General features: G+C 43.9%; 1 protein-coding gene across 4 annotated transcripts in view; it reads left to right on the top strand.

Moving 5' to 3' along the window:
* Positions 1 to 22,757, top strand: part of LOC139273536 (activin receptor type-1) — a 98,821-nt gene that overhangs the window by 36,397 nt on the left and 39,667 nt on the right. The window contains exon 1 of one of the 4 annotated variants that reach the window (XM_070890503.1): positions 13,640 to 13,702. The exons of 2 other annotated variants lie outside the window; for them this stretch is intronic. The gene's annotated coding sequence lies outside the window, so the exon portion shown is untranslated. Of the gene's footprint in view, positions 1 to 13,639; positions 13,703 to 19,983; positions 20,073 to 22,757 lie in introns of those variants that run through there. One more of the 4 variants, XM_070890504.1, reaches the window with a different exon arrangement.

Genomic DNA, 22,757 nt, shown 5'->3' with positions numbered 1-22,757 from the left:
CTTTCTTAAACAGAGGAGTTACATTAGCTACAGTCCAATCTGCGGGAATCGTTCTAGAATCTATGGAATCTTGGAAGATGAAAACCAATGCATCCACTATCTCTATAGACACTGCTTTCAAAACCCTAGGATGTAGGCCATCAGATCCAGGGTATTTATCGGCTTTTCGTCCCATTAATTTCTCCAGTACTATTTTTTTTACTAATACTAATTTCTTTCAGTTCCTCATTCTTACTAGACCCTTCGTTCTCCACTATTTCTGGGAGTTTTTTTTGCATCTTCCGTGAAGACAGATGCAAAATATTTGTTTAATTTCTCTCTCATTTCCTTATTTACAAAAATAAATAAATGTTCTTGTCCACAAAAACTGCTCACTATTCCAGGATCATTCTGGATTGCAAAAATAGCCCCAGGCTGCTATTCTCTACTGCTAACCGTCTCCTTAAACCCCTCTCCCCTATCTCCATCACACTCGCCTCCAACAAGTGTGAGGAGCTCATGAACCTCATTGTATCAAATGCAATCAGCTGCCTCTGAGTTCCCTTCCTTCACCCAGCCCACAGGGCCAAACTTCATCTGACGCTCCCACCTGCCCTAGACCTAAACTCACATCTTTTTCTAGTTTCTCTTTGATCTCCCCTCTTAATCTCTCCAAACTCATCTTATCCATGAGACCCACTTCCTGCTCTCTTGACCCTATTCCCATTAAACTGTTGACCACCAACTTCCTTTTTTGGCTCCCATGTTAGCCGACATTGTTAACAGTTCTCTCTCCTCAGGTATTGTTCCCCTCTCCTTCAAATCTGCTGTCATTACCCCTCTCCTCAAAACACCAACCCTTGACCCCACTTTGCTTGTTGGCTATTGCCCCATTTCCAGCCTCCCTTTCCTGTCCCACAGTACTTGAATGTGTTGTTGCCTCCCAAATTCGTGATTATCTTTCCATGAATCCCTTCAATCTGGCTTTCGCCCTGCCACAGTATCGAAACTGCTCTCATCAAAGTCACAAATGACATCCTTTGTGACTGTGACAAAGGTAAACTATCTCTCCACGTCCATTTGGACCTGTCTACAGTCTTTGACACAGTTGACCACTCCATCCTCCTCCAACGCGCCTCCACCAATATCCAGCTAGGTGGAACTGCACTTGCCTGGTTCCATTCTTATCTATCTAATAGTAGCCAGAAAATCTCCAGCAATGGCTTCTCTTCCTACTCCCACATCGTTATCTCTGGTGTCCCCCAAGGATCTGTCCTTGGTTCCCTTTTATTTCTCATCTACTTACGGCCCCATGGCGATATTATCTGAAAACACGGAGTCAGTTTCCACATGTACACTTACGACACCTAGCTCTACCTCTCCACCACTTCTCTCGGCCCCTCCATGGTCTCTAAATTGTCAGATTGTTTGTCCGATATCCAGTACTGGATGAGCAGAAATTTTCTCATTAAATATTGGGAAGACCGAAGCCATTATCTTTGGTCCCAGCTACAAACTGAGTTCCCTAACCACTGACTCCATCCCTCTCCCTAGCATCAATCTGAGGGTGAACAAGACTGTTCATAGAAACATAGAAAATAGGTGCAGGAGTAGGCCATTCGGCCCTTCGAGCCTGCACCACCATTCAATAAGATCATGGCTGATCATGCATTTCAGTATCCCATTCCTGCTTTCTCTCCATACCCCTTGATCCCTTTAGCCGTGAGGGCCACATCTAACTCCCTTTTGAATATATCTAACAAACTGGCTCAAACAACTTTCTGTGGTAGAGAATTCCACATGCCCACAACTCTGAGTGAAGAAATTTCTCTTCATCGCGGTCCTAAATGGTTTACCCCTTATCCTTAGACTGTGACCCCTGGTTCTGGACTTCCCCAACATCGGGAACATTCTTCCTGCATCTAACCTGTCCAATCCCGTCAGAATTTTATATGTTTCTATGCGATCCCCTCTCATTCTTCTAAACTCCATTGAATACAAGCCTAGTCGATCCAGTCTTTCTTCATATGTCAGTCCTGTCATCCCGGGAATCAGTCTGGTGAACCTTCGCTGCACTCCCTCAATAGCAAGAATGTTCTTCCTCAGATTAGGAGACCAAAACTGTACACAATATTCAAGGTGTGGCCTTACCAAGGCCCTATACAACTGTAGTAAGACCTCCCTGCTCCTATACTCGAATCCTCTCGCTATGAAGGCCAACATGCCATTTGCTGCCTTCACCGCCTGCTGCACCTGTATGCCACCCTTCAATGACTGATGTACCATGACACCCAGGTCTCGTTGCACCTCCCCCTTTACCAATCTGTCACTATTCAGATAATAATCAGCCCTCCTGTTTTTACCACCAAAGTGAATAAACTCACATTTATCCACATTATACCGCATCTGCCATGTATTTGCCCACTCAGCTAACCTGTCCAAGTCACCATGCAGCCTCTTGGCATCCTCCTCACAGCTCACACCGCCACCCATCTTAGTGTCTTCAGCAAACTTACATTCAATTCCTTCGTCTAAATCATTAATGTATATTGTAAATAGCTGGGGTCCCAGCACTGAACCTTGCGGTACCACACTAGTCACTGCCTGCAATTCTGAAAAGGACGCATTTATTCCTACTCTCTGCGTCCTGTCTGCCAACCAGTACTCTATCCACGTCAGTATATCACCCCCAATACAATGTGCTTTAATTTTGCACACTAATCTCTTGTGCGGGACCTTGTCAAAAGCCTTTTGAAAGTCTAAATACACCACATCCACTGGCTCCTCCTTGTCCACTCTACTAGTTACATCCTCAAAAAATGTACAACCGAGGTGTCATGTTTGACCCTGAAATGAGTTTCCAGCCACATATCCGTGGCATAACTGAAACTGCTGTTTTCCACCTCCGTAACATTGCCTGCCTCCACTCCTGCCTCAGCTCTATATAAGAACATAAGAAATAGGAGCAGGAATAGCCCATACGGCCCCTTGAGCCTGCTCCGCCATTTAATATGATCATGGCTGATCCGATCATAGACTTGGGTCCACTTCCCTGCCTGCTCTCCATAACCCCCTTATTTCCTTATCGTTTGAATATATTTAAGACAGAAATAGACAGTTTTTTAATGTCCCAGCTTCCACAGCTCTCTGAGGCAGTGAATTCCACAGCTCCACAACCCTCTGAGAGAAGAAATTTCTCCTCATCTCTCAGTTTTAAATGAGCGTCCCTTTATTCTAAGATTATGCCCTCTAGTTCTAGTCTCCCCTATCAGTGGAAACATCCTCTCTGCATCCACCCCGTCAAGTCCTCTCAAAATCTATATGTTTCGATAAGATCACCTCTCATTCTCCTGATTTCCAATGAGTCGAGGCCCAACCTACTCAAACCTTATCCTCATTAGTCAACCCCTCATCTCCGGAATCAACCTTGTGAACCTTCTCTGAACTGTCTCCAAAGCAAGTATATCCTTTCGTAAATATGGAAACCAAAACTGCACACAGTATTCCAGGTATGGTGGCCTCACCAATACCCTGTACAACTGAAGCAAGACTTTTCTGCTTTTATATTCCATCCCCTTTGCAATAAAGGCCAAGATTCCATTCCTGATCACTTGCTGTACCTGCAGACTAACCTTTTGTGTTTCATGCACAAGTACCCCCAGGTCCCGCTGTACTGCACCTCTTTGCAATCTTTCTCCATTTAATTAATAACTTGCTCTTCGATTTTTTTTCTGCCAAAGTGCATGACCTCTCACTTTCCAACATCTGTCAAATTTTTGCCCACTCATTTAGCCTGTCTATGTCCTTTTGCAGATTTTCTGTGTCCTCCTCACACATTGCTTTTTCTCCCATCTATGTATCGTCTGCAAACTTGGCTACGTTACACTCGGTCCCTTCCTCTGCTGTTGCTGAAACCCTCATTCATGCCTTTGTTACCTCTAGATTTGACTACTCCAACTCACTCCTGGCCGGCCTTCCACATTCCACTCTACGTAAACTTGAAGTCATCCAAAGCTCAGCAGCCCATGTACTAACCCGCACTGTCAAGATCACCCATCATCCCTGTGCTTTCTGACCTACATTGGCTCCCAGTTGAACAATGCCTCAAATTCAAAATTCTCATCCTTGTTTACAAATCACTCCATGGACTTGCCCCTCCCTATCTCTCTCATCTTTTTCAGCCTCACAACCCCAAAAGATGTCTGCGCTCCTCAAATTCTGGCCTCTTGAACAGCCCTCATTATACCTGCTCAACCATCAGTGGCCATGCCTTTAGCTGTTTGGGCCAAGCTCTGGAACTCCCTCCTTAAACCTCTACGCCTCTTTACCTCTTTGCTCTTTTAAGACACTCCTTAAAATCTACCTCTTTAAACAAGCTTTTGGTCATCTGCCTTAATTTCTTCTGTGACTCGGTGTCAAATTTATCTGTAGCACTGTTGTGAAGCACCTTGGGACATTTTACTATGTTAAAAGCGCTTTATAAATAAATTGTTATTATTTCCCACATTATAATTTCTCTTGTCTAGGTGATATGATAGGTCCAAGTCAGCATGGATTTGTGAAAGGGAAATCATGTTTGACAAATCTTCTGGAATTTTTTGAGGATGTTTCCAGTAGAGTGGACAAGGGAGAACCAGTTGATGTGGTATATTTGGACTTTCAGAAGGCTTTCGACAAGGTCCCACACAAGAGATTAATGTGCAAAGTTAAAGCACATGGGATTGGGGGTAGTGTGCTGACATGGATTGAGAACTGGTTGTCAGACAGGAAGCAAAGAGTAGGAGTAAATGGGTACTTTTCAGAATGGCAGGCAGTGACTAGTGGGGTACCGCAAGGTTCTGTGCTGGGGCCCCAGCTGTTTACATTGTACATTAATGATTTAGACGAGGGGATTAAATGTAGTATCTCCAAATTTGCGGATGACACTAAGTTGGGTGGCAGTGTGAGCTGCGAGGAGGATGCTATGAGGCTGCAGAGTGACTTGGATAGGTTAGGTGAGTGGGCAAATGCATGGCAGATGAAGTATAATGTGGATAAATGTGAGGTTATCCACTTTGGTGGTAAAAACAGAGAGACAGACTATTATCTGAATGGTGACAGATTAGGAAAAGGGGAGGTACAACGAGACCTGGGTGTCATGGTACATCAGTGATTGAAGGTTGGCATGCAGGTACAGCAGGCGGTTAAGAAAGCAAATGGCATGTTGGCCTTCATAGCGAGGGGATTTGAGTACATGGGCAGGGAGGTGTTACTACAGTTGTACAGGGCCTTGGTGAGGCCACACCTGGAGTATTGTGTACAGTTTTGGTCTCCTAACTTGAGGAATGACATTCTTGCTATTGAGGGAGTGCAGCGAAGATTCACCAGACTGATTCCCGGGATGGTGGGACTGACCTATCAAGAAAGACTGGATCAACTGGGCTTGTATTCACTGGAGTTCAGAAGAATGAGAGGGAACCTCATAGAAACGTTTTAAATTCTGATAGGTTCAGACAGGTTGGATGCAGGAAGAATGTTCCCAATGTTGGGGAAGTCCAGAACCAGGGGTCACAGTCTAAGGATAAGGGGTAAGCCATTTAGGACTGAGATGAGAAGAAACTTCTTTACCCAGAGAGTTGTGAACCTGTGGCATTCTCTACCACAGAAAGTTGTTGAGGCCAATTCACTAAATATATTCAAAAAGGAGTTAGATGAAGTCCTTACTACTAGGGGGATCAAGGGGTGTGGCGAGAAAGCAGGAATGGGGTACTGAAGTTGCATGTTCAGCCATGAACTCATTGAATGGTGGTGCAGGCTCGAAGGGCCGAATGGCCTACTCCACCTATTTTCTATGTTTCTATGTCTCAGCCTGTAGGGAACCCACATTTACTTTTGTTAATCTTTTCCTATTTACATACCTATAGAAGCTTTTACAGTCCGTTTTTATGTCTCTCGCTAATTTACTCTCTTATTTTATTTTCCCTTTACCAATTTCTTGGTCCTCCTTTGCTGAATCCTAAAATCCTCCCAATCCTCAGACTTACTGCTCTATTTGGCAACATTATAAGCCTCTTCTTTTGATCTAATACTATCTTTAACTTCTCGTTAGCCACGGTTGGATCACTTTTCCTATGGGGCTTTTGTGCCTTAAAGGAATGTATGTTTGTTGTAAATTATGCATTAATTCTTTAAACACTAGCCATTGCTTGTCTCCCGTAATGCCTTTTAATGTAGTTTCCCAATCTACCTGAGCCAACTCTCCCCTCATACTGACATAGTTTGCTTTCTTTAGATTTAAGACCCTAGTTTCAGATTTTAACTAAATCACTTTCAAACTCAATATAAAATTCTATCATGTTACGGTCACTCTTCTCTAAGGGCCCTTTTACTACAGGGTTATTAATTAACCCTTTCTCATTGTACAATACTAGATCTAAAATAGCCTGTTCCCTAGTTGGTTCATAAAAAATAGGAGCAGGAGTAGGCCATTAGGCCCCTCGAGCCTGCTCTGCCATTTAATAAGATTATGGCTAATCTGACATGGACTCAGTTCCACTTCCCTGCCCGCTCCCCATAATCCTTTATTCCCTTATCGTTCAAAAATCTGTCTATCTCCGCCTTAAATATATTGAATGACCCATCCTTCACAGCTCTCTGGGGCAGAGAATTCCATAGATTTATAACCCTCTGAGTGTGCAGACGTGACTTGCTACATATGAAATAATTAGCACACGGGAATGCATGGTGACTTTACACTGAAGAAATGGTCTCAGAGCATGGGAAAACATAGAGACTATAGAAATATAGAAAATAGGTGCAGGAGTAGGCCATTCGGCCTTTCAAGCCTGCACCACCATTCAATAAGATCATGGCTGATCATTCACCTCAGTACCCCTTTCCTGCTTTCTCTCCATACCCCTTGATCCCTTTAGCTGTAAGGGCTATGTCTAACTCCCTCTTGAATATATCTAATGAACTGGCATCAACAACTCTCTGCGGTAGGGAATTCCACAGGGTAACAACTCTGAGTGAAGAAGTTTCTCCTCATCTCAGTCATAAATGGCTTACCCCTTATCCTTAAGACTATGTCCCCTGGTTCTAGACTTCCCCAACATCGGGAACATTCTTCCTGCATCTAACCTGTCCAGTCCCGTCAGAATTTTATATGTTTCTATGAGATCCCCTCTCATTCTTCTAAACTCCAGTGAATACTGGCCCACTCGATCCAGTCTCTCCTCATATGTCAGTCCTGCCATCCCGGGAATCAGTCTGGTGAACCTTCGCAGCACTCCCTCAATAGCAAGAACGTAATTCCTCAGATTAGGAGACCAAAACTGAACACACTTTTCCAGGTGAGGCCTCACTAAGGCCCTGTACAATTGCAGTAAGACCTCCCTGCTCCTATACTCAAATCCCCTCGCTATGAAGACCAACATACCGTTTGCCACCTTCATCGCCTGCTGTACCTGCATGCCAACTTTCAATGACTGATGTATCATGACACCTAAGTCTCGTTGCACCTCCCCTTTTCCTAATCTGCCGCCATTCAGATAATAATCTGCCTTTGTGTTTTTGCCAACAAAGTGGATAACCTCACATGTATACACATTATACTGCATCTGCCACTCGTTTGCCCACTCATCTAACCTGTTCAAGTCACCCTGCAGCCTTTTAGCATCCTCCTCACAGCTCACACCGCCACCCAGCTTAGTGTCATCTGCAAACTTGGAGATATTACACTCAATTCCTTCATCCAAATCATTAATGTATATTGTAAATTGCTGAGTTCCCAGCACTGAGCCCTGCGGCACTCCGCTAGTCACTGCCTGCCATTCTGAAAAGGACCCGTTTATCCCGACTCTCTGCTTCCTGTCTGCCAACCAGTTCTCTATCCACATCAGTACATTACCCCCCAATCCCATGCGCTTTAATTTTGCACACCAATCTCTTGTGTGGGACCTTGTCAGAAGCCTTTTGAAAGTCCAAATACACCACATCCACTGGTTCTCCCTTGTCCACTCTACCAGTTACATCCTCAAAAAATTCTAGAAGATTTGTCAAGCAGGATTTCGCTTTCATAAATCTATGCTGACTTGGACCGATCCCATCACTGCTTTCCAAATGTGCTGCTATTTCATCTTTAATAATTGATTCCAACATTTTCCCCACTACTGATGTCAGGCTAACCGGTCTATAATTACCCATTTTCTCTCTCCTTCCTTTCTTAAAAAGGGGTGTTACATTAGCTACCCTCCAGTCCATAGGAACCAATCTAGAGACGATAGACTGTTGGAAAATGATCACCAATGCATCCACTATTTCTAGGCTACTTTCTTAAGTACTCTGGGATGCAGACTATCAGAACCCGGGGATTTATCGGCCTTCAATCCCATCAACTTCCCTAACACAATTTCCCGCCTAAAGTATTTCCTTCAGTTCCTCCTTCTCACTAGACCCTAGGTCCCTTAGTATTTCCAGAAGGTTATTTGTGTCTTCCTTCGTGAAGACAGAATCAAAGTATTTGTTTAACGCCATTTCTTTGTTCCCCATTATAAATTGACCTGAATCTGACTGCAAGGGACCTACATTTATTTTCACACATCTTTTTCTCTTCACATATCTATAGAAGCTTTTTCAAGTCTTTTTTTATGTTCCCAGCAAGCTTCCTCTCAAACTCTATTTTCCCCCTTCCAATTAAACCCTTTGTCCTCTTTGCTGACTTCTGAATTTCTCCCAATCCTCAGGTTTGCTGCTTTTTCTGGCCAATGTATATGCCTCTTCCTTGGATTTAACACTATCCTTAATTTCTTCGTTAGCCACGGTTGAGCCACCTTCCCCGTTTTATTTTTACTCTAGATAGGGATGTACAATTGTTGAAGTTCATCCGTGTGATCTTTAAATGTTTGCCATTGCCTATCCACCGTCAACCCTTTAAGTATCACTCGCCAGTCTATTCTAGCCAATTCACGTCTCATACCATCGAAGTTACCTTTCCTTAAGTTCAGGACCCTATTCTCTGAATTAACTATCACTCTCCATCTTAATAAAGAATTCTACCATATTATGGTCACTCTACTCCAAGGGGCCTCGCACAAAAGATTGCTAATTAGTTCTTTTTCATTACACATCACCCAGTTTAGGATGGCCAGCCCTCTAGTTGGCTCCTCGACATATTAATCTAGAACACCATCCCTAATACACTCCAGGAAATCCTCCCCCATCGCATTGTTACCAGTTTGGTTAGCCCAATCAATATGTAGATTAAAGTTTCCCATGTTGACTGCTGTACCTTTATTGTACGCATCCCTAATTTCTTGTTTGATGTTGTCCCCAACCTCACTACTCCTGTTTGGTGGTCTGTACACAACTCCCACTAGCTTTTTCTGCCCTTTGGTATTCTGTAGCTCCACCCATACCGATTCCAAATCATCCAAGCTAATATCCTTCCTTACTATTGCAGTAATTTCCTCTTTAACCAATAACGCCACCCCACCTCCTTTTCCTGCCTGTTTATCCTTCCTAAATGTTGACTACCCCTGGATGTTGAGTTCCCAGCCTTGGTCACCCTGGAGCCATGTCTCCGTGATGCCAATTACATCATATCCGTTAACTGCTATCTGCGCAGTTAATTTGTCCACCTTATTCCGAATACTCCTCGCATTGAGGCACAGAGCCTTCAGGCTTATCTTTTTAACACCCTTTTCCTCTTTAGAATTTTGCTGTAATGTGGCCCTTTTTGCTTTTTGCCTTGGGTTTCTCTGCCCTCCACTTTTGCTTTTCTCCTTTCTATCTTTTGCTTCTGGCCCCATTCTACCTCCCTTTGTCTCCCTGCATAGGTTCCCATCCCCCTGCCATATTAGCTTCACCCCTCCCCAACAGCACTAGGAAACACTCCCCCTAAAACATGGGTTCTGGTCCTGCCCAGGTGCAGACCGTCCGGTTTGTACTGGTCCCACCTCCCCCAGAACCGCTTTCAATGCCCCAGGAATTTGAATCCCTCCCTTCTGCACCACTCCTCAAGCCATGTATTCATCTGAGCTATCCTGCGATTCCTACTCTGACTAGCATGTGGCGCTGGTAGCAATCCTGAGATTACTACTTTTGAGGTCCTACTTTTTAATTTGGCTCCTAGCTCCCTAAATTCGTCTTGTAGGACCTCATCTCGTTTTTTACCTATATCATTGGTACCTATAATCACCACGACAACTGGCTGTTTACCCTCCTCCTTCAAAATCTGCATCCGCTCTGAGACATCCTTGACCCTTGCACCAGGGAGGCAACATACCATCCTGGAGTCTCGGTTGCGGCCGCAGAAACATCTATCTATTCTCCTTACAATAGCATCCCCTATCACTATCGCTCTCCCACTCTTTTTGCTGCCCTCCTGTGCAGCAGAGCCACCCACGGTGCCATGAACTTGGCTGCTGCTGCTCTCCCCTGATGAGTCATCCCTCTCAATAGTACCCAAAGCGGTGTATCTGTTTTGCAGGGGGATGACCGCAGGGGACCCCTGCACTACCTTCCTTCCACTGCTAGCAACCTTCCTGTTGGTCTCCCATCCCCTATCTGGCTGTGTAACCTTTACCTGCGGTAAGACCAACTCACTAAGCATGCTATTCACGTCATTCTCAGCATCGCGGATGCTCCAGAGTAAATCCACCCGCAGCTCCAGTGCCGCAAGTGGTCTGTCGGGTGCTGCAGACGGATGCACTTCCCGCACTGGAAGCGTCCCTGACTTCCCACATAGCACAGGAGGAGCGTAACACGTGCCCGAGCTCTCCTGCCATGACTTAACCCTTAGATTAACTTAATTTGGCAACAACAATGCTACAAGGTTACTTACTGATAAAGAAAACAAAGAAAAACTACTCGCCAATCACTTACCTCCTTGGCTGAGACGTCACCCTTCGATTTCTTTCTATTTTTTTGCCTTCTCACCCTGCTGCACCCGCTCCGCCTCTCTCTACTCCCGTGCCTCCTCGAACTCCCGACGCCGGGCCTTTATAGGCCTACCCCGGACTCTCACACCACCGCCTCTCCAAACTCCCGACGCTGTTCTGCCGACGCTGGGCCTCGATATGTGGACATGCACTCCAAGGTCCCTCTATACTTCTCAGTATTCTACCATGTATTGTGTATTCCCTTGCCTTATTAGCCCTCCCCAAATGCATTACCTCACACTTCTCCAGATTGAATTCCATTTGCCACTGTTCTGCCCACTGGACCAGATAATTGATATCTTCCTGCAGTCTACAACTTTCTTCCTCACTATCAACCACACAGCCAATTTTTGTATTGTCTGCAAACTTGTTAATCATGACCCCTACTTTGAAGTGTAAATCATTGATATATACTACAAAAAGCAAGGAACCTAGTAATGAGCTCTGCAGAACCCCACTGAAAACAACCTTCCAGTCACAAAAGGACCCGTCGACCATTACCCTTTGCTTCCTGTCACTGAGCCAATTTTGGATTCAAATTGTCACTTTCCCCTGGACTCCATGATTTTTTTTCTTTTCTGTGGGACATTGTCGAAAGCCTTGCTAAAATCCATCCAGACTGCATCAAACGTGCTATTCTCATCGACCCTCCTTGTTACTTTCTCAAAAAATTCAGTCAAGTTAATCAGGCAATACCTTCCCTTAACAAGTCCATGCTGACTGTCCTTGATTAATTCATGCCTTTCTAAATGACAATTAATGCTGTCTCTCAGAATTTGTTCCAATAATTTGCCAACCACCGAGGTTAGGCTGACTGGCCTGTAATTCCTCTGTCTATCCTTTTTTCCCTTTTTAAACAATAGTACAACATTGGGAGCCCTCCAGTCCTCCGGCACCACACCTGTAGGCAGAATGGATTGGAAAATAATGGTCGGAGCTTCTGCTATTTCCACCCTTGCTTCTCTTAACCACTTGGGATACATTTCAACTGGGCCTGATAATTTATCTACTTTCAAAGATGCTAAACCCCTTAATATTTCCTCTCTCTCTCTATTTTTATCTCATCTAATGCACACTCCTCTAACTACAATGTCTGCATCGTCCCTCTCTGTGAAGACAAACTCAAAATATTAATTAAGAACCAAACCCACGTCTTCCGCCTCCAAGCGCAGGTTACCTTTTTGGTCTCTAATAGACTCTACTCTTTCCTTAGTTATCCTCTTGCTCTATGTATTTATGAAACATCTTTGGGCTTTCCTTGATTTTATTTGCCAATATTTTTTCATGCCCTCTCTTTGCTTTCCTAATTTCCTTTTTAATTTCACCCTTGCATTTTCTATACTCCTAGACTTTCAGCAGTATTTAGCTCTTGGTACCTGACATAACTTCCCTTTTTGTCTTGTCCTACCTTGTATACCCCTTGACATCCAGGGGACTCTCAATTTGAGAATCTCACCCTTTTTCTTTCTGGGAACATATTTGCTCTGAACCCTCACTATCCCCTCCTTGAATTACATTCAAGTAGCTGTTTCCAGTCCACTTTTACTAAATCACATCTCGGCTTGGTAAAATTGGCCCAATCGAGAACTTTTACTCCTAATCTAGCTTTTTCATTTTCCATATTCCATAACTGAATTATGATCACTGTCACCCCCCAAAATGCTCTCCCACTGATGCCCTTTCCACCTGCTCAGCTTTATACCCTAAATCTAAGTCCAGATCAGCCCCCTCTCTTGTTGGGCTTGCTACATACTGGCTAAAATAGTTCTCCTGAATGCATTTGAAGCATTCTGCACCCTGTATATCTTTTACACTGATTCTATCCAAGTCAATATTAGGGTAGTTGAAATCCCCGTCTATTACTGCTCCATTGTTTTTGCACTTCTCAGAAATATGATGACATATTTGCTCTTCTATCTCCCTCTGACTATCGGCGGTCTATAGTGCACTCCCTGTAGTGTGATTGTCCCATTTTTGTTCTTCAATTTAAACCATATGGCCTAATTGGTCCAGGCCTTGTTGAGGTGCAACCTGTCCAGCTTGTCCAGGTCCCACCTCCCCAGAACTGGTCTCAATGCCTCAGGAATCTAAAGCCTGCCCTGCAATACCATCTTTCCGGCCACGCGTTGATCTGCTTTATCCTCCAATATCTGTACTTATGAATATTGGCCAGCATATAGGGGAGAACTCCCCTGCTCTTTTTTTGAAAGAGTGGCATGTAATCTTTTATGTCCATGTGAGAGGGCAGACAATTTAACGTCTCATCAGAAAAACGGCACCTCCGATAGTGCTTCACTGGAGTATCAGCCTAAATTTTGTGCTCAAATCCCTTGAGTGGGGCTTGAACCCACAAACCTTCAGACTTGAAGGGGAGAGTGCTTCCGATCCATACTTCAGTTGGGCTGCCACTTTGGTCCGGCCTGGGAGCCAATATAGTACAGTTCAACCTTGAAAGATTGGCTGAGAAGTGCCAAACTCCATCAAAGGGAATGGGACACAGGTAACAACTCTACACTACTGGCATATTACAAAAGATGCTGTAAATCTCTAAGACTAGTAGAAGTGCTTTGAACAAAAAGTAGCAGCAGCTCGCCAGGGTTGATGAGGAATCTGGAAATACATGAACGTGAGCTTCAGTGCTTGTTGCATAATTAGATTTAATACTGTATAAAAAGACTAAGACCAAAAATAACTTCAGTGGTGCATAACTTTAGGAGAACACACTTTGGAACTAGAAGAGTTTGAGGACTCAGTGAAAAGCAGAACTAAAAAACAGAAGTGGAATTTGTATAAACCATTTTAAGGTATGGATTCCATTGCCTATTAAATTAAAATCCTCACTCCCCAAGACCCTTAACAATGGGGTGTACATGTGTTGCTAGGCTGCAATGGATGGGAAATACATTTTTTGTTAAGACGTATCCCAATGTCACTTGCTTCCAGTAAAAAATTTAGCAGTGGTGCCGGTATGTGGGGAGCCAACCTATGCTATTTTTGCCCCTAACTGCCAGGGTTACAATGGTTACCTCGAATTTTCTATTGGGTTATACTAATTTTTCTGTGTAATCCGACTGGAAATTTGGATCTGTCTCTTGACAAGCAGAGAAACCTGGCAGCAATTTAACCATAATTGTTAAATAAGGGAAACTAACCTAAAGGCCAAACGGATATTTTTTTAAATAGATAGGAAAAAATAATGAGAATTGAGAAGCCTGCAAAAAACCACTTGAGAATAACTGAATAAATATTAAAAGTGGCAAGAGAGCAATAGAAGTACATATTGTTCCGAGCCACAGTGATCCAAAGACATTTTTAGCCATGTTAGTAGTCGACACATGTTGAATAATTTGGAAAAAGATGCAGAGGAACAGGAAATGTGTCTAGTAATTTCTTCGCACTTGAAGTGTGTGTTCAACTTCCAGATTGTCACGTAATCCACAGACTGTGTATGTGTTATATCGACTTTTGCATGTAACGGGCAAATCGCATTTGAGTGAACACGTCCACTCTAAGCGGTGGTGACTACCACAAAACATAGAAACATAGAAAATAGGTGCAGGAGTAGGTCATTCGGCCCTTCGAGCCTGCACCACTATTCAATAAGATCATGGCTGATCATTCGCCTCAGAACCCCTTTCCTGCTTTCTCTCCATACCCCTTGATCCCTTTAGCCGTAAGGGCCAAACACAGGAGCTGAGGAATCGAGGCTAGCTAGCATCAATGTTCGAGGCCACGCAGTTATGGGAACGGTCCCGCACAGACCGCTCATTGGCTTTTACATTGTAAATAGTTGGTAACACTGAGGAGGCAGTACGTAACCTGAGCGGGACCTGAGGATAGCGCGGACCTGCGAGGAACCAGCAGCACTGAGGAGGCAGTACTTAACCTGAGCGGGACCTGAGGATAGCGCGGACCTGCGTGGAACCAGCAGCACTGAGGAGGCAGTACTTAACCTGAGCGGGACCTGAGGATAGCGCGGACCTGCGTGGAACCAGCAGCACTGAGGAGGCAGTACGTAACCTGAGCGGGACCTGAGGATAGCGCGGACCTGCGAGGAACCAGCAGCACCGAGGAGGCAGTACTTAACCTGAGCGGGACCTGAGGATAGCGCGGACCTGCGAGGAACCAGCAGCACCGAGGAGGCAGTACAAATCCAGCAAATTCAAAAACAACAAAAAACAATGTGATGTCACAGGACAGCAGTACTGTGATTGGTAAGTATTAACTTAGTTTAAACCACTGCTTAGAGAGCTGGGGAACTATAACACACTTTAGTAAATTAATATCTTAACTAGATAAACTAATTATTTATAGTTATATTAATTGTTTAATAAAGAAGTTAACTAATTAAATAAGTAAAACAAGGTTAGACTAATGTATATGGCAGGGCAGGTTGTGTGTCTGGACTGCAGTATGTGGGAGTTTGTGGACAATGAAACTGTCCCGAGTAAACACATCTGCAGGAGATGTCTCCGTATCGAATCTCTTTGCCTCAGAGTGATTGAGCTGGATTATGAGTCGGAGACACTCCGACACATAAGGGAGGGGGAGGAGAATCTGGAGAGTTTGCTTCAGACTTCGGGCACACCTCGTAGAGAGATGCAGGTTCAGAACAGGGTTGGTGTGACCGATGGTGTGCAGAGTAAGGGGAACCCAGGTGAGAGAGAACGAGGATCCACAGAAACTGATCCTATCCGACAGGTACAATGTACTTGCTACTTGTGAGGATAAGGATAAAGACTGTTAGCAGGACAGCCAGAATGCACACCATGGCACTTTGGAGCAGGAGGCTGTCCAAAGGGGGGCGGGGGTGGGGGGGGAAGAGGAGGGAGAGGAGGGAGAGGAGAAGCAGCAAAATGTGATAGTTGTATGGGGATTCTATAATTAGGGGGACTGATAGCATCCTTTGTAAGCAAGCTTGAGAGTCCCACCTGATGTCTACCGGGTGCCAGGGTGAGGGACATTTTGAACCAGCTTGAAAGGATATTGAAGGGGGAGGATCCAGTCATTGTAGTCCATGTAGGGACCAACCACATAGGGAAGAGTATGCAAAAGGTCCTGTTTGGGGAGTACCAGGAGCTAAATTAAAGAACAGGACTCAAGGGTTATCATCTTTGGATTATTACTTGAGCCACATGCAAATTGGCGTAGGGATAAGCTGATTCGGATAGTGAACACGTGGCTAAAGGAGTGGTGTGGGGAAGGGGGGTTCTATTTCATGGGGCACTGCCACCAGTATTGGGACAGGACGGAACTGTACCATTGGGCGGGCTCTACCTGAACCGATCTAGACCCAGGGTCCTAACAGAAAAGATAAATAGGGCGGTCACAAGGACTTTTAACTCGTAAATTGCTGGGTGAGGGGCGGGGGGGGTGGGTGCTCAGGTGAAAATTGTAGTACAAATAGTTCAGTAGATTAACAGTCAGAAATTGTGCTTAAGGCACTACAGGTAAAGGGAAAACTAAAAGATGTAAAGTGATTAAACCAGGAGAGAGAAATAAGAAACATGTTAGTAAAACATTTGAGCTGAAGGACAGGCTAGGGTGTGTTGCCCAAATAAGTGTTCTTTACACAAACGCGTGGCGTATAAGGAATAAATTGAATGAACTGCAGGCGCGAATTCAAATTGGAGGTTATGACATGGTAGCCATTACTGAGATATGGCTGCAAGACAGTCAGGACTGGGAATTAATTATACCAGGTTATGAGGTCTACAGGAAAGATAGGGAAAATGATAGAGGGAAGGGAATAGTATTGGTGATTAAGGATGAAATCACTTCAATGATGAGAGGATATAAAGAGAGGTAAGCAGGCAGTGGAGACTTTATAGGTAGAATTGAGAAATAGGAAAGGATACAAGACTAGTGTGAGTTGTGTATAGGCCCCCTGGTAACAGCTGTGAAGTGTTAGATTGTATAATTGCAGAGATTAGACAAGCGTATTGTAAAGGCAGAGTGGTTTTAATGGAGGATTTAAACTTCCATATAGATTGGGATAAGCAGACTAACACCTGTCAGAAAGGTAGTGAATTTCTTGAGTGTGTCCAGGATAGTTTTCGATATCATGGGGCCAAAAATTGTGGTCTCTCCAGGCGTGTACGACGTGCGCACGCACCTGTAGAGGCCCCGTAAGTGCCGGTTCTCTGAACACAATGCGCATGCGCCGAAAACAGGCAGTTGCACACTATCAAAATGTCTTAACAGTTCCAATGTGTAAGTCCTGCTTTTACCAGTGTAAGAGTTTTAAAAGATACAAAAATAAAATGTCATCAATAATTTTTATATTAAAAACCCTGCCCATTAAGGTAAGTTTAATTTTACCCCTATTAAAACATATTCAAAAAAAATAATTTTTTGTCTCATTTAATTAAATTCAATTTCAATTAATTTTAAATGTGTTGTGTTTTTCTTATTTAAAATGTTTGTTTTTGGGGGTATTCTCATTCATAGAAATGTGATTTCTGTACAAACGGAACTCGCCATTAGTGTGAGTAGGGGTACAACATTTTCATTGATTAGTCCAGCCCACGTGATCCCAGGCTGCACTTACGCTCCTGGAATAAGTGGACTGCTCAGCTATGCCTCGGAGTGCAAATCTACGTTCCTCTGGGACCACCAGGTATTTTCATTAAAAGAATTTCGGTCGGATGCCTTTGACCGCAATTTTTGGCCCAATATAAGAAATAGGAGCAGGAGTAGACCATTGGCCCCTCGAGCCTGCTCTGCCATTCAATAAGATCATGGCTGATCTGATCATGGACTCAGCTCCACTTCCCTGCCCGCTCCCCATAACCCTTTACTCCCTTATAGCTCAAAAATCTGTATCTCCGCCTTAAATATATTCAATGACCCAGCCTCCACAGCTCTCTAGGCCAGAGAATTCCATAGATTTACAACCCTCTGAGAGAAGAAATTTCTCCTCATCTCAGTTTTAAATGGGCAGCCCCTTATTCTAAGACTATGTCCCCTAGTTTTAGTTTTGCCTATGATTGGAAATATCCTCTCTGCATCCATCTTGTCGAGCCCCCTAAGTATTTTATAAGTTTCAATAAGATCACCTCTCATTCTTTTGAACTCCGTGTTATAGGCCCAACCTACTCAACCTATCCTCATAAGTCAACTCCCTCATCTGCGGAATCAACCTAGTGAACCTTCTCTGAACAGCCTCCAATGCAAGTATATCCTTCCTTAAATACGCAGTACTCCAGGTGTGGCCTCACCAATACCCTGTACAGTTGTAGCAGGACTTCTCTGCTTTTATACTCTCTCCCCCTTGCAATAAAAGCCAACCGTCCATTTGCCTTCCTGATTACTAGTTGTACCTGTATACTAACTTTGTGTTTCATGCATAAGATCCCCCAGGTCTCTGTACTGCAGCACTTTGCAATTTTTCTCTAAATTATAATTTGCTTTTCTGTTATTTCTGCCAAAGTGGATAACCTCCCATTTTCCCACATTATATTCCATCTGCCAAATTTTTGCCCACTCAGTTAGCCTGTCTATGGGCTCAATTTTTCTCAGTGATTTGCGCTGTTTTTTTTTTGAGCAGGCTGCTCTTTTTGGCCTAAGTGGGGAAACTCTGGTTTTTCAAATCAATTTGCACCAGTGCAAGTCAGTTAGTTACGATTTTTTTAGGTAAATTTTTTTTTTCAGCCAAAGGGGCGTAACCAGCCACCTACGCCAATTAGGGAAGTTTGGCCAGCTGAGAGTTACTCCAGTTCTGCTTAGGCCAGCATATGTGGCCTCTGATGAAAAACTTTCCTGAGAGTTAAGGAAATCGGCCCAGGTAAGGAAATCAGCACAGCAGCTGTCCGGGGACACACACAATTGAAAAATACATAGCAGCAACTTACCTCCAACCTGTCCGATCCCATTCTCGGTCCCTGGTTCACAAAAACAGGAAGGTTGTCCGGCCCCATTCTCTGTCCCCCGTTTCACACAGAGAGAGAGCGCGAGCGAATCAAACAATCCGGGGACCAAGAATGGGACCAGACTGGGAGAATGGGGACCAAGAAAGGGACTGGACCAGCAAGCCCTTCAGGCAGGCTGGAGGTAAGTTGCTGCTATGTGTTTATCAATTCTTTTAATGTCTTGTGAGCTGGCTGTATGCTTCAACTCGCATCGTGTCTCTGGTTACCATGGCAGCCCGATCTTTTTGGCGCAGATCAAGGCTCCACCTCCAAAACTAAAGGTTGGGTTAGGCCACGCCAAAATTAAGAAATCCAACGGGGAAACTTGGAATCTTTTTTTTGGCATACTTAGGCCCTAAAAAATCGTTCAAGTACGAAAAAAAAATCCTTTGGGGAAAATTGAGCCCTATATCCCTTTGCAGATTTTTTGTGTCCTCCTCACAATTTGCTTTCCCACCCATCTTTATATCATCAGCAAAATTGGCTACATTACACTCGGTCCCATCATCCAAGTCATTATGTCCCAGAGATAACAAGGAGGGGGGGGGGGCCTACCATATTAGATTTAGTAATAAGTAATGAGCCAGATTTAGTTAACAGCCTAACTGCGTGAACATTTATCCAATAGCATCATAATATGATCGAGTTCAACGTAGCGTTTAAAGGGAGAAATGCAAAACAGCTAAGATTTCAGATTTAGATAAGGCTGACTTCTCAGGATTAGGCAGAGACTGTCCACAGCAAACTGGGCAAATCTGTTAATGGGTAAAACAACAGACGATCAGTGGGAGATGTTTAAAAAAATACTTTAATGTGATACAGAACCAGTTTGTACCCCTGAGGGGCAAGAGCTTTAATTGCCAATAACAAACAGCCATGGACTATTAAAGACAACATAAAACTGGAAAAAAAAATACACAAAAATGTCCAATAAAAGCACAGATCCTGGTGAATGGGAAAGACAAAGAACAGTAAAGAGTCACAAAACAGATAGTAACAGCTACAAAAATGGAGTATGAAAAGAAACTGGCAAGGGATATCAAAATCAGTACAAATAATTTTTACAATTACATTAGGAAAAACAGGGAAGCCAAGAGCAATGTTGGCCCCTTAATAACTGAAAGCTGTGATATTGTCAATGATAAATAAGGAAATGGCAGACATGTTGAATAATTACTTTGTGTCAGTATTTACAGTAGAAGAAGAGGATAGCATGCCGTAAAACCCAAGGAAACTAATAGTGAATCGGGGACAGGGACTCAACGTAAGTAAAATAACAATAATGAAGAAAATAATGGCACAAAAGAGTTACAAATCCCCAGGACTAGATGGTTTCCATTCCAGGGTTTTAAAAGAAGTAGGTGAGCACATTGCAGATGCCCAAACTATAATCTTCCAAAGTTCTCTCAATTCAGGAATCATTCTTTAAGATTGGAAAATTGCGCATGTCACTCTGCTATTTAGGAATGGCATGAGAGGGAAGCAAGGGAATTATAGACCAGTTAGCTTAACATCTGTTGTCGGGGAATTTCTGGAGTCTAAAATTAAGGATTGGGTGACTGAACACCTTGCAAATTTTCAGTTGCTCAGAGAAAGCCACCCAGCATGGATTTGTGAAAAGTAGGTCATGCCTGACAAACCTGATTGAATGTTTTGAGAATGGCTCAAGTAGTGGTCAGGGGAATGTCTGTGGATGTTATTTATATGGATTTCCAGATGGCACTTGATAAAATCCCACAAAAGAGCTGTTAACTAAGATAGAAGCCCTCATAATTGAGGGCAAATTATTGATTGGTTGGAAAATTGACTGAGCGGCAGGAGACAGACAGACAGACAGTGAGGATAATGGGCGGGTACTCTAATTGGCAGGATGCAACTTGTGGTATCCCGCAGGGGCCTCAACTAGTCACCGTATTTATTAACAACTTAGATGATGGCGTAGAAAGTCACATATCCAAATTTGCTAAAGAGACAAAGATAGGTGGCACTGAGGCAGTGTAGATGAAAGCATAAAATTACAAAGGGATATTGATAGATTAAGTGAATGGGCAAAACTATGGCAAATGGATTTGATTGTAGGTAAATGTGAGGTCATCCCCTTTGGACCTAAAAAGGATAGAACAGGGTACTTTTTAAATGGTGAAAAGCTTAAAAACAGTGGAGGTCCAAAGAGACTTGGGGGGAGTCCAGGTACATAGATCATTAAAATGTTATGAACAGGTACAGAAAATAATCAAAAAGGCTAATGGAATGCTTGCCTTTATATCTAGAGGGCTAAAATACAAGGGGTTAGAAGTAATGCTACAGCTATACAGAGCCCTGGTTAGACCACACCTGGTGTACTGAGTAGTTCTGGGCACCATACCTTAGGAAGGATATACTGGCCTTGGAAGGAGTGCAGCGTAGGTTTGCCAGAATGATACCCGGACTTCAAGAGTTAAGTTACGAGGAGAGATTACATAAATTAGGGATGTATTCCCTACAATTTAGAAGGTTATCTGATTGAAGTTTTCAAGATGTTAACGGGAATACATCAGGTAGATAGAAACTATTTCTTCTGCTTGGGGATCCTAGGACTAGGGGTCATAGTCTAAAAATTAGAGCCAGACCTTTCAGGGGTGGGTAGAAGTTTGGAACGCTCTTCTGCAAACGGCAATTAGTGCTAGATCAATTGCTAATTTTAAATCTGATATTGGTGGCTTTTTGTTAACCAAATGTATTAAGAGATATGGACCAAAGGCGGGTATATGCAGTTCGGTTGCCGATGAGCCATGATCTCATTGAATGGAGGATCAGGCTTGAGGGGCTGAATGGCCTACTATGTTCCTAAATACTGCACATGCAGAAATTTAAAGGGACCGAGCATTAAAAGAAATGGGCCATGCAGAACAAAGCACTGATAACAGGGAACATTGGCTAGCATCCAGTTCAAAAATCGAAGTGAGAAATGAGCCTGGAAATTATAGACTAGTTAGCCTAATGTCTCTGAAATACTTGGGTGAATTCCATGAGATGCCGTCGGTGATCATCTGAACAACTCATAGGAGGAGTAGTCAGGATGGATTTAGAATCAATAAATTCTACATCATTGGTTTGGAATTCTTCTAGGAGTTGATATAGAATAGTAGATAAGTGTTGAAGTGTATATTAATTTACTTGATCATCTAGGAGGCATTTGATAAAGTTCCATAAGAGCTGCTTACAAAAGAAAGATTATGGCTTATGGTATTGCCTGTAGTAGCAAATTAGTTGGATGGAAAACTTGCTCAGAAGAAGATGGCAACTACTGAAGTTCTACATTTCTTCAAAGGGAAATTAATCTTTTGGAGGGCGCTACAAGAACAGCACCAAGAATTATTCTGGGACTAGGTGCTCACTAACTTCTTTCTATTGGGGAGTAGATATAAAGGGCTGCCTTGTGGAACAGTACTAGCACATTTACTAAGCATTGCCTTTTGCAGATCAGTCCTGACAGTTGATGTTATGACTCCCCTGCTCCTCCTAAATCTGTGCTCTTTGGTATACTCGGTTGTGTGTAAATGAAGGGACCCTGCATAGGGCACAAGTTTCGGGCTGCGCCTAGCCCCGAACTGGACGCCTGTTTTTCGCGCCGCAAGTGCGCCTTAAAAAAACTTCCAGATTCTCTGGCTCCCTGCAGGTCCTCTGGCCCTCGGCGTGGCGCAGCAACGGCTGAAGGGGGCGGAGCTAGGTCCCTGCGCTGAAAACAGTGCCGGGACCTCTGCACATGCGCGCTACAGTGGGCACGCATATGCAGTAGCTCCAGGCGCCCAAAACTGTGTGGGAGGGGCCCGAAGCATGCAGCCCTTAGCCCCTCTTCCCCCCCCCACCCCCTCTTCCCCCCCCACCCCCTCTTCCCCCCCACCCCCTCTTCCCCCCCACCCCCTCTTCCCCCCCCACCCCCTCTTCCCCCCCCACCCCCTCTTCCCCC

Source organism: Pristiophorus japonicus, chromosome 1 (genome assembly GCF_044704955.1).
Source record: "Pristiophorus japonicus isolate sPriJap1 chromosome 1, sPriJap1.hap1, whole genome shotgun sequence".
Lineage (NCBI taxonomy): Eukaryota > Metazoa > Chordata > Chondrichthyes > Pristiophoridae > Pristiophorus > Pristiophorus japonicus.
The sequence above is the reverse complement of the archived record's forward strand: the minus strand, read 5'-3'. Positions and strand labels throughout refer to the sequence as shown.